The sequence below is a fragment of the Anomaloglossus baeobatrachus genome, chromosome 5, assembly GCF_048569485.1.
Source record: "Anomaloglossus baeobatrachus isolate aAnoBae1 chromosome 5, aAnoBae1.hap1, whole genome shotgun sequence".
Lineage (NCBI taxonomy): Eukaryota > Metazoa > Chordata > Amphibia > Anura > Aromobatidae > Anomaloglossus > Anomaloglossus baeobatrachus.
The window spans coordinates 509,200,427-509,219,466 of NC_134357.1; the positions used below are offsets into that span (position 1 = coordinate 509,200,427).

The 19,040-nt window shown below is 46.6% G+C and overlaps 1 pseudogene; it reads right to left on the reverse strand.

Annotated features, from left to right (window-relative positions):
- LOC142312006 (uncharacterized) overlaps positions 1-19,040 on the reverse strand; it is an 87,823-nt pseudogene that overhangs the window by 65,467 nt on the left and 3,316 nt on the right.

Below are 19,040 nucleotides of genomic sequence, written 5' to 3' on the forward strand. Positions count from 1 at the left end.
CTGATCGCTGGTAGGTGTCACACATAACGAGATCGCTGGCGAGATTGTTACACCGTCACAGAAACTGTGACTCAGCAACGATCTCGTTAGCGATCTCGTTGTGGGCCTTTATGTAGACAACTGATTAACAAGCAAGGTCATACACCACAGATAACTGCTTAATAACAGGCAATGTCATACACCACAGACAACAGTTTAAAGCACCATTCCAGCTTTTTTTTCCCGAACTGGAGCAGTTCTTTAGATCTAAACCCCCTGTCATATACTTACCTTTTGGCGTCTTCACCATTTTCCAATGCCGCTCCGGTCTCACAGCACCATCTTTTGGTGTTAACTTCACACTAGCCGGAAGTCAGAAGTTACGGTCACAAACACTGAATGCATCTGTGCTGCCCCCGTGCCAACAGCCACCGCTGCTTGGATCCGGACCTTCTTGGGGGGGTGGCTCGAGAGTCTCCGGACCCGGGGGTCTCGCGGACACGCCGAATAAAAGGGGGGACGTAGTTGTACGGGCTAGGCCGTATTAAGTTTGTGACGCCACCCACGGTGTGTGGTGTGGTGAAGTCAACTTGAACATCCTCTGCTGGAGCTACGCCTAGCTCCAGCCCACACTCCTCTCCACTTGAAGTCTAAGCTTCAACTCTCTGTTTTCCCGCCCTGGGCTGTCTAAACCCATGGGTGGGCGTGTCCAACCACCTGGCCCCGCCCACTGGTGTGTATCTTTCCCTAAGGGGGGGTGACTAGGGTTTCAGGTTGGCTGTGTGTTTCCTAAGCGAGGGAAAGGTGTTGTGCGGAGGCCTATCTGTGACTACCTGGTTTTGCCAGAGTGTCACATTCCCCCTTGGTTTAATACAGACCATCCGCGGGCTGTCCGACCACCAACATTTATTGAACAGGAACTGAAAAAGATGAAAAAAGGGTAAAACACTATTATAAGTATACTAACATATTCACATCAAAGTATATTTGGTTTCTTCCCTTACGGGAGGCAATGTTCTTAAACGTTGAACATTTAAAACCGGGACGGGACGGACCGGGTCCTTCTCACCTCACCCACCCAAAACAACCTAGCCCTGATACCACCTCTAAAACACAGGTTGGCACCCCTTTCCCAAGTCCAGGTTAGGTCCGGATGTTACCCATGTGGGCTGGGTAAAAAGTTCCTTACCCTGCAGTCCTTTTCAAGGGCCCCACGTCCAGGGGATCCTTGACCCGGAGGGTAGTCACCGGTTTTGCTAGTAACTGGGCCTCGGCCGACTCTACCATAGGCCCTTCCTCCAATCAGCCTCTCCAGAGACTGCTGCAGGATGAGAAGGTTGGTCAGGGACTATTTACAAGACCTAATAATTTTTGGGTTGGCTTCCCAGTCCAAAGCCATGGTCCATGAACTGTAACGGGAACTTTAAAACTGCAGACGGTCCAAACGGGGACTTCAAACTTGGGTAGCCTGGGAACGGCTACCTAAACATTTTACTCAGGGGAAGATGGCAGAAAGGGGAGGGTGAGCTAGGCGCCCATTCTCAAACACTTTTTCACATCGAGGGCAAACCACCCCCTCTCTCCGCAGTGCCGGGTATATGTGACCAACTTTCCGGGCTCCAGGTCTCGGTGGCCAACGGGCAAATGAGGAGACACATCCCTCCGAGAAACAAAAATCTCGGCCTCCAGGCCCGGTTCATAGATAAAACCCCAGCCTCTCTGGGCATTGAAATGCCGGACCTGGTCTTGGTGTGTTGGGCCCCGCACCCGGAAGGTGGCGTTCCAGAGATGGTCCTTTTTACTGTAGGTCCGGGTCAGGACCTCCGCCTTCCTTTTCTCCCGGGCTGCAATTTCCTTGCTCAGCTGGCACCGCTGCCGCTCCAGGTACGGAGCATCTGCTGCATGCTCCGCTTCTACCTGCGCAGGGGCCGGGCCCAGCCGGAGTCCCTCCGTGCCGGGCTACGACCGGCACTACTGGCAATGGAGGGCCCCGCTGTGATATGGCCCGCTCTGCTGCCCCGCAGGTGCATTCCAGCTGTGCCTCAGCCGAGGACGGGAGCTTGGGAGTGGTCAGCATCTCTGGTGGTGCTGGCTTCCGGTCGGGGACTGTCTCCGCTGCGGCCGGGCGGACTGCCGGGGCCGTCGTCATCACGGGCGCTGCCTTCTCCAGGACCGGGATCGATGTTATCTGGGTTGCGGCCTAGCTCGGGACCGGACGGGACATCTGCCGGGACCCGGTCTGGCTTGGAGCTGGCACGGGTGCTGGGTCGACGACGTGCTCGCGGCCTGAGGATTCTGGTGGCGGGTCCTCGCAGGCAGACGGGACGGGTACCACTGCCGTTGCTGGTGGCAGCGGACCGAGCGTGGTGTCAGCAACAGGTGTGGGTGGCGAGGGAGGCAGCGTGGCGGACGGAGGCAGACCGGGCCCCTCCCTGGTGGGCCGGTCCCTGGGGGACATAGGGGTGTGGGTCGCTTACCCGCTCCTCCGAGGCTGCCTCCACTTCACGGGCTCGAACGGCTGCAGCTAGCTCCGCCATCTCAGCCATCCATCGCCTTAACAGCACATTGGCCCGAGCCTGTATCCGGTGGCACATTCGCGCTGTCTGGGCTTCCACCCAGTCGGCTGTTCCGGGCACAAATCGTTCCATAACGGGCTTGCCAGACTGTTCAGCCATCTTCCTCTGTCGGGATCCAGGAAAAAAAGGGTGGCAGAGTCCTGGTGTCTCTGCCCTTTATCTGCACGGGTCACATGCTGCAGACTCTTCGCCCGCCCCCCCCTTGGTCTTTTGCAAGCACTCCCTTTTCGGCTCGTTAGTTTCGTTTTACGACCTAGGGGTTCACCTTCCGGCCGTGTTCCCAGGGGGCTCGGCTTCAGCTTCGCGCCCTTTCTCGGGGAAGAAGACGCTGGGCTGCAGTTTTCGGGCCTAAAAAAAATGACGGAAAAAATGGCGACTTCTGAAACTTTTTCAACGGGTCACCGCTGACTGTCCAATGCAAGGCGCACTTTCACCAGGTAAGTGGATGGGTATGTATCCTGTTCGTGACGCCAAGTTTCGAGGTGTGCCGCCCCCGTGCCAGCAGCCGCCACTGCTCGGATCCGGACCTTCTTGGGGGGTGGCTCGAGTGTCTCCGGACCCGGGGGTCTTGCGGACACGCAGAATAAAAGGGGGGGTATAGTTGTATGGGCTAGACCGTATTAAGTTCGTGACGCCACCCACGGTGTGTGGTGAGGTGAGACACCACCGCTGCTGTTATGGGGCACCCGGGGGAGATGTAGTTCCAGCTGGATGTTAACCCCTCCGTGGGTAGGGATGGTTGCCCCGGGACCCAGTGTCTTTGTGCAGGGAATAGCGATGGCGAGGGCCGGCGCGCCTGAGCAAGCAGGGGGATGTTTGGTTACTCACAGTAAATGAATCACACGAGTCTTTTGGTAAACCAAGGTGCTGGTGGCCGGCCGCCGTGGCCGGTTGCATTCAGGTCCCCCCACCCAGGCTGGTGGTCACTGTCCTTTTCCTCTGCAATTGTTTTGGGAATGGTGGACTGCCTGGTCTGGAACTCAGGAGTCTGCTCCCGTCTGGATGTGGCCAAAGGAGCCGTACCCGCAGACGCTGGCCCGTGGAATCTATGGGCCCTGGCGGTGGCCTCCTATCCCTATCGGTGGGCTGTTGTCTTCTCTTAGGGACTTTGGATGGGACAAGACCTATATCCTGGCCTCAATCGGTTAATTAGCTAGGCCGCTAGTTTCGGTACTGGCTTCAGGGTCCGAGTACCCCCTCTGTGCTATGGTTTCCGGTTCGGTTCCCCGTGTCGGTACAGGCGGGCTACAACCCTGTCCCAGTCCACCTTGGTTCTGCCGAGCCGTCTTCCCATCTCCTGCTGACAGAGACCACCGTCTGCCACGTAGCCAAAGGCACCAGGGCTCCTACCCTGGCACTGTTCAACTTGAACTTCCTCTGCTGGAGCTACGCCTAGCTCCAGCCCACACTCCTCTCCACTTGAACTCTAAGCTTCAACTCTCTGTTTTCCCACCCTGGGCTGTCAAAACCCCTGGGTGGGCGTGTCCAACCACCTGGTCCCGCCCACTGGTGTGTCTATCTTTCCCTAAGGGGGGTGACTGGGGTTTCAGGTCGGCTGTGTGTTTCCTAAGTGAGGGAAGGGTGTTGTGCGGGGGCCTATCTGTGACTACCTGCTTTTTCCAGGGCGTCACACATCTGTGCTGTGTTGAGTGCACTGGCAGGTTACAAATCGCCAGGACTGATCAGAACAGCGACGATAGAAGGTGAGAATATTATTGGGGTCAGTAGACTTAGATTTAAAGCATCACTCCAACAGAATGTGACGCCCCAGGGCTGTGGAGTACTCGATCCCGGGCGCTTGGTGCACAGTGTGGTACAGTCGTGGTCGCGGCCGATTTCCGATTCTGTGACCCTAGGGGTCGGTCCGAATAAAAAAAGGGGAAAAAAATGAAAGAAAATGGAGAAATAAAAATAAAGAGTTTTTCGACTACGCAACTTGCGGTGTGCGGCCAGGATATTGAAACCACCGCTGCAGGGTCCTGCTGGGGCTGGTGGAGTAATGCAGCTTAGGTGTTTTGGGCCCTCCGCAAGCAAGGTTGGACTCCAGCAGTGGATGATGGGGGTTATAGTAGGGAACAGTAAGTGTGTGTGTACGGAGGTGATAAGGAAACAGTCCACACTAGAATTGCAGTTTTAACTTGCCTTGTTTTTACTTGGTGTCAGTGTTTGGACCCGCTGGTGCCGGTTCCAGGTGTTCCCACTCCCCTTGTTCTCCATGCTAGCTGTTACCTGGGTTGGCTGTCCTCCATGCACACTTTTTGTTGATGGTCTCCCGTGGCCTAGAGCTGCTTGGGAACCCCTCCGTTTCTGTCTTGGTCCTATTGCAGGCAGCCTGGACTATTTAAGGGGATCAATCCCCGGTACCCTCTTTGCTGCTGATGCTTCAGACTCTTTGGTTGGCCATGGACCCTGGAGATCTTCTTCTCTGGCAGATTTAACAGTTGACCATAAAGTGTCCCGCTGTCCTAGGGTCTGCACCCCACCTTGTGCTGAGTCCTGTGAGCCTAGGTTTCAGACTTCCAGAGGTGCCCCGCGGTCCCTGGAGCTTTCTACTTCCACAGGCAATCCACGGTCCCTTGAGTCCTGATTACTTACTCCACAGTCCCTCCCTCCTGTCACAGCACTCTGTTGTTACTTCAGGTCTTTTCCTTTCTTTCTGTACTTTCACTCCTCCGACTACTATTCTCAACTCCTCTCTCCTTACTCGACGGACTAACACTTCCTCCCACCAACTTTCCAACTGACCACTGGCCCCTCCCCTTGCTGGGTCTCTCCCCACAGATTGGGTGGTGACTATCCAATCAGTGCCCATCCTTTTTACCTGTTGCTATGCAGTCTCCCAGTCTGGTGTTGGGGTTGTGTATGTGCGCCTGAAGGTGCTGATGTGTTGACTGGCACGGATATTCCGGGGTTTGGGTTTCCACTTACATTTTGTGGCACCTGGTACCACAGGGGTGCTACAAGAGCAATAAAAAAAACACCGGAGTGATGCTTTAAAAGCAGCAGCTTGATTAAATTGCTACGAATAAGCAGTGATCACAGACCTATAACTCCACCTACACCTCTCCAACTCGTCCCCCAAAGACAGTCAGACACAGTCTCAACATGATCTTTTGTATAGGACACTTCAGGGGATAGACGTAATGCACAAAGCACCAGAACAGCAGCACTGACTATAAAGATTATCCCTTACACCCCCTCAATGACATGGATGATGGGATGCATCAATGAATGAATGAATGGAGAGAAAACTGAATGTAAAGAATTACATTGTTTGTTAAGCAGTTGTATTTGATTAATGGCATTGCCTGTTATGCATCTTGAGTTTTCTAGATTGGGGGCGCTGGTGTATTTACTATATATGATATCAGGACATCAAAAAACGGTATATAGTTCTTTGATGTCCTGATGAAGGAGACAGTGATATCTGAAACGCATTGACCTGAACAAAGAATAAAGAGATGAAATAATTAACATTGGTTTCCTTTGGTGATAGCACGGCACACACCCGATCTCCCTCCTATACATTATTGGCATGAACTTGAAAGATGTTGTATCAAAATAAAATTAATTGTTGCGTAAATGCATATGTGCCGCCTCGGCGCAGACCGGGGTGCTCGGATCCAAGGTGGTCGTGGCTCGAGGGGTCCGGACCCAGGCTCGGCAAATACTCCGATCCTTGAAAGGGAATTATTTACAGGGGAGAAGTTTGTGGCGCCACCTGCGGGTTGCGGTAATGAGAGTACCGCTACTGCTGGAAGGAGTACTGGGGCAGATGGTGTGGAACAGCAAGGTGTCAGTCCCTCTAGGGAAGGCCCTGGCCTCTGGGTTTTGGTGGTATATTTGGGAGCGCAGGGTGCAGGGGACCAGTTTAGTTGGCCGCTTTATTGGAAAGCCCTATCCCCCACATTGTGCTGATGCCTTCAATCTCTGAGCTCTTAGGGAAGTTCATAAAGAGACTCTCCCTCCCAGGTTAATTATCAGGACATTGAATCGGCTACTCTATATGGAGAGAAGGTATGCACACCAGTGACTATGTAAGGGGAATATATGAAAAGCAGAAACTGCTGTGTGAATACTGACATGAAAAATCCAATAGCTATATGTAAGAATGAAAGTATGAAAATGGAATCTGCATTACTGCCATGAACATATCAATAAAGAGAAATTTAGCTATTGAATTGATCAATGCAACAGAGCTAAATTTCTCTTGATTCATATGTTCATGGAAGTAATGCAGATTCCATTTTCATACTTTCACTCTCACATATAGCTATTGGATTTTTCATGTCAGTATTCACACAGCAGTTTCTGCTTTTCATATATTCCCCTTACATAGTCACTAGTGTGCATACCTTCTCTCCATATAGTGTAGATTTTTTAGTTTTTTTGCACCCAGTTCAAACTCAGAATGGAGTTCCAGACGTTATTTCTTGATTGATTTGTAGTTTTTCGTTTGTGAACCCACCCCACCCACACCTATTGCCAGTCCACATTATATGCATATATAGCCTGGGTCTCAGCTTCCCATACACGGTAAGTTTTTTAACTGCATGAGAGGACATACACTAGCTAGGGACCCCAACGTAGAGAAATTACTTGGCATAGTGTTGGGGCTCTGTTGCATTGATCAATTCAATAGCTAAATTTATCTTTATTCATATGTTCATGGCAGTAATGCAGGTTCCATTTTCATACTTTCACTCTTACATATAGCTATTGGATTTTTCATGTCAGAATTCACACAGCAGTTTCTGCTTTTCCTATATTCCCCTTACATAGTCACTGGTGTGCATACCCTCTCTCCATATAGTGTAGATTTTTTAGGTTTTTTGCACCCAGTTGAGACTCAGAATTGAATCGGCTACTGACCTAGGGTCCTGTACCCAGTCGTGCTCGGTACCGGTCACCCTGATATACTCAGGAGCACCACACATAAACGTCTTGTTTTGGAGGCAAAAAACCACACAATATAAATAGGAGAGGGGCAACATGATACACCTTCCTACATGGCACACTCTAGACATATGAGAACAAGGAGAACAACAACAGAGTGTATTGCAAAAGTGAACAATTTATTGACAAAGACAGGCACAGGAAAGGATAAGCGGCGACATCAAAGACATGTGTGTGACAGGATTGTATGGGAGATGTTACAACATACAAGATAATTCCGATGGGCCACCTTAACTGTTAAAATGGTAACAACAATAATGTGCATATGACAGGAACACATATGTAAGGACAAGCAGATGCAAAATAGCGGAGGGAAAAATTATCATAAGCACAGGTTATGTGCCCCCTATTAAATCATGCATCAGAATTGACCATGGTCATAAGCATAATGCCCATAGTATGTGGCATGTGTAAGGATGGAAACGCATGTGCACATGAAAAATACAATAATAGATAATGTATTAATACAATTAGGTATGAATCAAACCAAAGTCATAGACTATAGATGCAGTGAAACAACATGGCGTCAGCATCACATATATACATAGCACAAGCAAAATGCTGTATTGAGCATAAGAATCGCATATGCATAGCGAAAACAGGTGGCAATCACATAGAGCCTAAGTCAGGCATGTAATAAAAAAGCAATGGGCGCGGACCCAAATAGGAAGCATACCCATAAAGCACACACAGCCAGTGAGTGGCAGCAAAGAAGTCCCCCTAGAGACCCCGACGTATACGTTTCACGATCCAGGAAGTATGATCATTTCATCAGGGGGATAACCACGCTGTAAGTGGAACATGCTTTTAAGCATGGCGCCTACCTCCCTGGTCACTCCCCCCGCAGTGTCAGCACAGACCGCATCATAGGAAGTCCCGGGCCCGGAGTCATCGGCAATCAACGCCCATCAAGATGGTTTGCGCATGCGCGGGAATGAGGACGCGTCACTCATGACCAGCGCATGCGCAGAGGCGATTAGAGATGCCGAGGAGACCAGCTGTAACCCGGAAATGCGGCTGTCAGACGCGGAGGGGAGGGACCAGGGAGGGGGCAAGAGAAAAGAGAATAACATGGATCACATAGAAGGAAAGATGCAGTATCGACAATCCTGTAGTCTTGAGTATAGGTCCAAATCCGTGATCCCAAATGTAGAGAGTATAAGAAGATGCCATGCAGAAGTAATCAGCGCTCCTAAGAAAGTGCCAGAGGAAATTTATAACTAGAATAAAAACAAAAAATATGAGAAATTAAAAACGAGGCACTTAAAACCAGGGAGACAGGAAAAAACGGAGAGACTATACACTGTCACAAAAATGGTGCAAAGCTGAGATGCTCATTTAACCCCCTGGGGGACATTGTTCCCAAGGTGTAAATCCAGCGAGTTTCACGTTGTGCTAAGATTTTTCGTACATTACCTCCACGTGCACCCCCATGAATGACATCTATACCCCTAACAAGCAGAGATTTAGGATCACAAGCATGAAAAGCATGAAAGTGACGTGGAAGGGTCTTGAGGCTGGAAATATCAACCGCCGTCCGGGCCGCAGCAATGTCCCTCACATGCTCCCTCACGCGTTTGCGTAACTCTCTGCTGGTGAGGCCAACATATATCATGCGGCACCCACAGGTGGCATAATAAACCACATTGCTGGTGCCGCATGATACATAATGTTGAATATCATAAGTACGGGCCCCATCAGCAGAGGTGAAGGATGAACTGCGAAGGACATTGCTGCAGGCCAGACAGTGGCCGCAGGGAAAACAGCCTTTAAGGGGGCTACCAAGGTCCAGGAAAGTACTGGGCTGGCGTGGAATGTAATGACTCCGGACAAGAATGTCACGGAGATTACGTGACCTGCGGGATGTCAAAAGTGGATAATCAGATAGTAAATTATGGAGGGTAGGGTCTGATTGGAGGACCCCCCAATGCCTGCTAAGAATGGTTCGCATACTATTCCATTCATGATTGAATGTAGAGATGAACCTAATCGGACCGGGATTAGAGGAGATACCAGACTTAGCCGCCCCACCATAAAGCAAAGTTGAACGAGGGGTATGTTTTGCCCGTAAATACGCCCTTTTAATGCTCCTATTACTATAACCCCGCTCTTGAAACCGAATTGTAAGGTCCGCCGCTTGCTCCTCAAACTTAAGGTCAGAGGAGCAAATGCGCCTCATGCGCAAAAATTGGCCCGTCGGAATGGCTCGAATAGTAGACTGGTCATGGGACGACGAGGCATGAAGCAAGGAGTTGACCGAAGTTGTTTTACGGAAAACATCAGTCTGGATAACCTGATTACCATCAATCTCAATGTCAATATCAAGGAAATCCAGACGTCTTGCATCACTCCTATAGGTTAGTTTGATGATAAAGGAGTTCATGCCCAGTCGGCCCATGAATTCGTCAAGTTGCTCCGCCTTGCCCGCCCACAAAATAAACAAATCATCAATATATCGCAACCAGCACTGCGCATGGGCGTCGGCCGGCCCGCCCCCGTCACACAGCAAACCCCTCTCCCAGTATCCCAGGAAGAGGTTTGCGTACGAAGGCGCACAGGCCGCGCCCATCGCAGTGCCGCGCTGCTGCAAATAATAATTATCTTTAAATAAAAAGAAATTGTGGGTAAGGACAAAGCGGAGCAACTCAAGGATCAAGTCACACATCGAGCCATCCCGACCAGAGGCCAACAAAAAATACTTAGTAGCCTCCAGTCCATCCTCGTGGCAAATGCAGGTGTAGAGGGACTCAACATCTGCAGTAACAAGCAGTGTCCCTTCATCCACAGAGATGCCGTCAATCCTCCTGAGAACGTCCGTAGTGTCACGGACATATGAGGGGAGTGTTTCGACCAAGGGTTTTAAATAATAGTCGATAAATCGGCATGTTGGCTCACACAACCCCTCAATGCCGGACACAATAGGACGGCCAGGAGGACAGAGGGCATCTTTGTGGATTTTGGGTAGTAAATAAAAAGTAGATATTTTAGGAAAACGTACTGTGAGTCCCTCTACAACCTGCTTACTAATGATACCATCATCACATGCCTTGCCAAGGATGGACTGGAGTTGGGCGGAGAAGGTCAGAGCGGGGTTATAGTGGAGACGATGGTAAGTGGCTTTATCGCGTAACTGGCGAAATGCCTCCCTCTCGTACATGATAGTGGGCCAGATCACAATGTTTCCCCCCTTGTCCGCAGGTTTAATAACAACATCATCCATCCTGTCCAGGGATTCAATCGCCAATCTATCTTGATGTGTAAGATTATCATGGCGACGTCGCCTGGACAGTTGTTCAAAATCTTTAATAACAAGTTTGGTAAAAATTTCCACAGCGGGACAAACGGACAAGGGGGGAAACCTGGTCGATCTGGGCAAAACACTAGGTGGAAATTGATCATGCATGGTGGGCGCAGCCTCGTCCAGCAGCTCCTCGAGATCCCGGATAGCCTGCTGTTCGCGAGGGTCCAATGGTTCACCAGACTGGTTACGTTTGTTATGAAGTTTACTCAAAACAACCTTCCGAGCGAAAAGGTATAGGTCCTTCACTGCTGTAAAGCAGTGAAAGGAGTTGGTAGGTGAAAAGGATAATCCTTTAGACAGAACATTGATCTGAGAGATGGAGAGGGTATGGTTAGACAAATTAATTACCTGTAAGGCTTTACGCTTGCTAGTGTTAGGTTGTTGCTGTTTGGATTTAAGCCTTGTCAAAACGCCACTGGGTTGACCAATCTCCATATCTGATTCGTCCGTATCACTGGGAACCATATTCAGACGTCCAGTTGAACCAGCACCCCGCAACCTGGAAAGCGAACGCGATCTAGATCGCCGTCCAACGATATTGGATCGCCACCTGTAAACACGATCTTGATGGGAATCGTTTTGATCCCGTTGGAATTTTTTGATTTTTACTGCTTTAATTTCTTTTTCCAGGCGTACAAGGTCAGATTCATTCTGACTGGTAAATTTAGCCAGGGCATCAACCGACATACTCTCTTTGATTGTGGTCAAGAGTTTCTCCATCTCCCCCTCCATCTCCGAGATCGAGGCACTGTCTATTTCACTCAGAAGGCTGAGGAAACCCCTTGAGCAGACATTGGAAAGCTCCTCCCAGCGGGTTTTAATGGATTCATTATCCACCTGAAAGGAAGGAAAAATTTGGATCCTTAGGCCTCTTGGTATGAGCCCCCTCTGTATATATTTATCCAGAAACGCCCGATTCCACCAGACCTTGGTGCGTCTGTGGAGCAGGTTTCTATAGCTTTGCACACTTTCGGACAATGTAAAGTCTCCCTCTGTCTCTGCTGCAGCGCCGCCGACCTCAGCAAGTGCCTTGTCCAGCTCTTTTAACCATGATTCATCATGGGAGCGGAAATCCATGGTAGAAGTGGAATGAACTGTGGAAACCACAGAAAAACGTATTAGAAGGCAAAAAACCACACAATATAAATAGGAGAGGGGCAACATGATACACCTTCCTACATGGCACACTCTAGACATATGAGAACAAGGAGAACAACAACAGAGTGTATTGCAAAAGTGAACAATTTATTGACAAAGACAGGCACAGGAAAGGATAAGCGGCGACATCAAAGACATGTGTGTGACAGGATTGTATGGGAGATGTTACAACATACAAGATAATTCCGATGGGCCACCTTAACTGTTAAAATGGTAACAACAATAATGTGCATATGACAGGAACACATATGTAAGGACAAGCAGATGCAAAATAGCGGAGGGAAAAATTATCATAAGCACAGGTTATGTGCCCCCTATTAAATCATGCATCAGAATTGACCATGGTCATAAGCATAATGCCCATAGTATGTGGCATGTGTAAGGATGGAAACGCATGTGCACATGAAAAATACAATAATAGATAATGTATTAATACAATTAGGTATGAATCAAACCAAAGTCATAGACTATAGATGCAGTGAAACAACATGGCGTCAGCATCACATATATACATAGCACAAGCAAAATGCTGTATTGAGCATAAGAATCGCATATGCATAGCGAAAACAGGTGGCAATCACATAGAGCCTAAGTCAGGCATGTAATAAAAAAGCAATGGGCGCGGACCCAAATAGGAAGCATACCCATAAAGCACACACAGCCAGTGAGTGGCAGCAAAGAAGTCCCCCTAGAGACCCCGACGTATACGTTTCACGATCCAGGAAGTATGATCATTTCATCAGGGGGATAACCACGCTGTAAGTGGAACATGCTTTTAAGCATGGCGCCTACCTCCCTGGTCACTCCCCCCGCAGCGTCAGCACAGACCGCATCATAGGAAGTCCCGGGCCCGGAGTCATCGGCAATCAACGCCCATCAAGATGGTTTGCGCATGCGCGGGAATGAGGACGCGTCACTCATGACCAGCGCATGCGCAGAGGCGATTAGAGATGCCGAGGAGACCGGCTGTAACCCGGAAATGCGGCTGTCAGACGCGGAGGGGAGGGACCAGGGAGGGGGCAAGAGAAAAGAGAATAACATGGATCACATAGAAGGAAAGATGCAGTATCGACAATCCTGTAGTCTTGAGTATAGGTCCAAATCCGTGATCCCAAATGTAGAGAGTATAAGAAGATGCCATGCAGAAGTAATCAGCGCTCCTAAGAAAGTGCCAGAGGAAATTTATAACTAGAATAAAAACAAAAAATATGAGAAATTAAAAACGAGGCACTTAAAACCAGGGAGACAGGAAAAAACGGAGAGACTATACACTGTCACAAAAATGGTGCAAAGCTGAGATGCTCATTTAACCCCCTGGGGGACATTGTTCCCAAGGTGTAAATCCAGCGAGTTTCACGTTGTGCTAAGATTTTTCGTACATTACCTCCACGTGCACCCCCATGAATGACATCTATACCCCTAACAAGCAGAGATTTAGGATCACAAGCATGAAAAGCATGAAAGTGACGTGGAAGGGTCTTGAGGCTGGAAATATCAACCGCCGTCCGGGCCGCAGCAATGTCCCTCACATGCTCCCTCACGCGTTTGCGTAACTCTCTGCTGGTGAGGCCAACATATATCATGCGGCACCCACAGGTGGCATAATAAACCACATTGCTGGTGCCGCATGATACATAATGTTGAATATCATAAGTACGGGCCCCATCAGCAGAGGTGAAGGATGAACTGCGAAGGACATTGCTGCAGGCCAGACAGTGGCCGCAGGGAAAACAGCCTTTAAGGGGGCTACCAAGGTCCAGGAAAGTACTGGGCTGGCGTGGAATGTAATGACTCCGGACAAGAATGTCACGGAGATTACGTGACCTGCGGGATGTCAAAAGTGGATAATCAGATAGTAAATTATGGAGGGTAGGGTCTGATTGGAGGACCCCCCAATGCCTGCTAAGAATGGTTCGCATACTATTCCATTCATGATTGAATGTAGAGATGAACCTAATCGGACCGGGATTAGAGGAGATACCAGACTTAGCCGCCCCACCATAAAGCAAAGTTGAACGAGGGGTATGTTTTGCCCGTAAATACGCCCTTTTAATGCTCCTATTACTATAACCCCGCTCTTGAAACCGAATTGTAAGGTCCGCCGCTTGCTCCTCAAACTTAAGGTCAGAGGAGCAAATGCGCCTCATGCGCAAAAATTGGCCCGTCGGAATGGCTCGAATAGTAGACTGGTCATGGGACGACGAGGCATGAAGCAAGGAGTTGACCGAAGTTGTTTTACGGAAAACATCAGTCTGGATAACCTGATTACCATCAATCTCAATGTCAATATCAAGGAAATCCAGACGTCTTGCATCACTCCTATAGGTTAGTTTGATGTTAAAGGAGTTCATGCCCAGTCGGCCCATGAATTCGTCAAGTTGCTCCGCCTTGCCCGCCCACGTCTGACAGCCGCATTTCCGGGTTACAGCCGGTCTCCTCGGCATCTCTAATCGCCTCTGCGCATGCGCTGGTCATGAGTGACGCGTCCTCATTCCCGCGCATGCGCAAACCATCTTGATGGGCGTTGATTGCCGATGACTCCGGGCCCGGGACTTCCTATGATGCGGTCTGTGCTGACGCTGCGGGGGGAGTGACCAGGGAGGTAGGCGCCATGCTTAAAAGCATGTTCCACTTACAGCGTGGTTATCCCCCTGATGAAATGATCATACTTCCTGGATCGTGAAACGTATACGTCGGGGTCTCTAGGGGGACTTCTTTGCTGCCACTCACTGGCTGTGTGTGCTTTATGGGTATGCTTCCTATTTGGGTCCGCGCCCATTGCTTTTTTATTACATGCCTGACTTAGGCTCTATGTGATTGCCACCTGTTTTCGCTATGCATATGCGATTCTTATGCTCAATACAGCATTTTGCTTGTGCTATGTATATATGTGATGCTGACGCCATGTTGTTTCACTGCATCTATAGTCTATGACTTTGGTTTGATTCATACCTAATTGTATTAATACATTATCTATTATTGTATTTTTCATGTGCACATGCGTTTCCATCCTTACACATGCCACATACTATGGGCATTATGCTTATGACCATGGTCAATTCTGATGCATGATTTAATAGGGGGCACATAACCTGTGCTTATGATAATTTTTCCCTCCGCTATTTTGCATCTGCTTGTCCTTACATATGTGTTCCTGTCATATGCACATTATTGTTGTTACCATTTTAACAGTTAAGGTGGCCCATCGGAATTATCTTGTATGTTGTAACATCTCCCATACAATCCTGTCACACACATGTCTTTGATGTCGCCGCTTATCCTTTCCTGTGCCTGTCTTTGTCAATAAATTGTTCACTTTTGCAATACACTCTGTTGTTGTTCTCCTTGTTCTCATATGTCTTGTTTTGGAGGTCTATACAGTTTGATCGACAGTTGGGATAAGAAAAAATACAGATCCAAACAAAAGTAATAAAATCTAAAGTTTGAAAACAATAGGCAATATTTTTTTTAAAAAGTTATTCCATCACCTCAAACATCTGATTTGATATAAGCTATGGGAAGATGACGTTGTACGCTACAGGGATAGCTGCTGATGGTTAGCTTGGCATTGGTCCTGATCACTTATAGCAGCATCTCTCTATAATCAAAGTCATACGTTTGATTGATACATTGACATGAAGAGCAGCTCCTGTTTATTTTTGAATAAAAGATGTTTATTGATAGTTGCTTACATTCACTATTAAGCAGTTAGTAATGTGTATTACATTCCCTTCTTTTGTAAGACAATAACTTGTATTTTGTGCTTGTACCATTTGACAATAAAATGGTTTCAAAAAGTAAGCGGCTACTTCCCTTTGTGAATTTTGTGATGTATAATAAGATTTCATATCCATGCAAAAAAGTTCCCACATTCCCACAATGTGAATTCTCTGACGTGCAATAAGACGTCTTTTATCTCCAAAATATTTTCCACATTCTGAACATGAAAATGGCTTCTTACCTGTTTGAGTTTTCAGATGGATAACAACATGTCCTTTCCGTATAAAACATTTTCCACATTCTCAACATGAAAATGGCTTCTCCCCTCTGTGAATTCTCTTATGTGTAACAAACTGATTTTTTGCTATAAAACATTTTCCACATTCTGAACATGAATATGACTTCTCACCTGTGTGAGTTCTCAGATGTCTAAAAAAATATGATTTATCTGCAAAACATTTCCCACATTCTGAACATAAAAATGGCTTCTCCCCTGTGTGCATTCTCTGATGTTTAATAAGATTACTTTTCACTGTAAAACATTTTCCACATTCTGAACATGAAAATGGTTTCTCCTGTGTGTGAATTCTCTGATGTGCAACAAGACGTGCTTTCTCTGTAAAACATTTTCCACATTCCGAGCATGAAAATGGCTTCTCATCTGTGTGAGTTCTCAGATGAATAACAAGATGTCCTTTCCGTGTAAAACATTTTCCACATTCTCGACAGGAAAATGGGGTCTCCCCTGTGTGTATTCTCTGATGTTTAACAAGATTACTTTTCACTGTAAAACATTTCCTACATTCTAAACATGAAAATGGCTTTTCACCTGTGTGACTTCTCAGATGTATAACAAGAGATGATTTTTCTAAAAAACTTTTTCCACATTCTGAACATGAAAATGCTTTGTCCTGTGTGTGAATTTTCTCGTGTGTAACAACATTTGATTTTCTTGTAAAACATTTTCCACATTTTGAACATGAATATGGCTTCTCACCTGAGTGAATTCTCACATGTTGAACCAGATTTGGTTTATGTGTAAAACATTTCCCACATTTTGGGCATGAATATGGCTTCTCTGTTGTATGTACTCTTTCAAGTTTACCTTCCATCCTGTTGTTTTTGTTTTGCTTAATAGTCTGCGATAAATCCAAAGATAGAAGCTGTTGAGAAGGATCATATGATAGATCTTTACTGTGAAGGGCTGGAGATATACGTGGGATATTGTCATGTTCTTCATAAGCACCTGGTGTGACACTATGATCATGTGCTGTAAAATCTGAAAATATCAGATGTGACTTTGATCTGCTGGTACTGTAATCTGCCAAGAATAAAACTGAATATATTATTTTTCAATAACACAGGCTTGAAATAATATTAATTATAACATATATAAATTATAAAACATTTCTATACAAATTATAGTACAATTCAATTATGAACTGACGAAGACAGCGATGGCAACAATATATATCAAAGCAGGGACTCAGATTATGATGTGAGGCCACCATCAGGTTTGTAATTATTTCATTTTTCACTTTCTAATATTTTTTTAAGTCTTTTTTTGTCTCTATTTGTTTGTGAAATATGAAATATTTATATTTAGTGAAATATTCAATGAAGACTTAAAGAGCAACTTAGAAGAATCAGAAACTGTTCACCAAATGCACTTTCTATATAACAACAAATAAAATATTACACTGAGCCTGGTTTATGCATCTTACAGAATATACTGGGACTGCTGTAAATCCATCATATAGGATACGCTCAGACTCTGCTGTATATATCACATAGCATATACACTGAGAGTGCTGTATGTACATCACACAGGAGACATTGACACTGCTTTATATCCATCACATATGATATGTTAAGGCTAATATATAGAAGTAACACAGTAGACAAAGACCCCTTAGTAGACATAACATAGGAGATGTTGAGACTGTCGTATATACATCACATAGGATACACTGAGACTGCGGTATATAGACTTGACAGATTTTGAAAATGGAAAACTAAGCAACAACCGATCTACTATTATGGGAACGGTACTGGAGGGAGGAATGTACTTCTCCAATTCATGGAAATTTACCACACAAATGGTATAACTCACTCCAGAAACGTTCTCCAGTCTCTGACATTCGTCTTTACATGAATTAGGTGCATCTTACACCAGTGGCCCCATATATTAAGACTGACATGCACAACAACAGTCTCAATAAACTGGGCCTATAATTCTACAACCAGTGACGGAGTAGAATCTGTGACTTCTCTGCATTTAGTGTTCACTACTCACCTGTGCGGTTATCTGTAGGAATCTCCTCTTTACACCGCTCATCACCCCTCACATATGTCTCTGTAGTATTAATATGGGTCAGATCTTCCCCCTGTACAAATATTTTAAAAGTCACTGAAGATGGAAAAGTTGTGAGAAATGATTCAGAAAAACAGAAAATATAAAAAATGAACATGACAATCAAAACTGACAGCAGTAGATATCACAGAGCTGCAGGTCTCCTGTATAATCCAACCTGTCCCCTCCTAATTGTAACCAGCAGTTTCCATAACTAGAAAATTGTGAGAAGATCCAGACAACATCTAATGTCTATGATCAGCTTTATCCTGTCATCTCCACCATGTATAAATCATACACTGAATGGCCAGATTATTACAGACAATCATAGTATTGAGTACATTCACCTTCGCTCTTCAAAACTATAGGAATTTAATGTCATTTGTTCCAGTCTGTGTTGATCGTTCTGCAGGAATATTGGCCCTTGAGGACAGGACAGCTTTTTACAGTTGCCATAAATAAGATGAAGGTACTGACCTGCTCTGAACAGCCCAATCTACCTCATCCTTGAGATGCTCTATAGGACTAAAATCTGAAGACTGTGAAGCCCACGGAAGCAAGAAAAATTTCTGTTATATTTATGGAAGCAATTCATGACTATCCGACCAGTGTAACATCGAGCATTGTTCTGTCATAGGTGAATTTCTGCCCTGAACAGATTAAATTGATTGCCAACTAGTCCTAGGTAAGCTCCTGAGCTGAAGAGTTGTTCGTTCAGACACTTTAGATATATGCATCAGTGTCTTCAGCTGCAGTACAAGACTGAGCCCCGACTATTCTTCAGAATGATTGTGGATGAACTCATGTCACTGATAAGTTCATTATATTCACAACACCCACTTTTTCTGAATGTTTTACCTCTATCACAATACTCTCAGTATAATCTCAACACCATTTTATGTACTAAATGTTCAAAGATGATCAGATCACTCAATATTTCGATCCTACTTTAGATTCTCACTGGGAAAGATCCACAAATTTGATCACTGGATTTTCT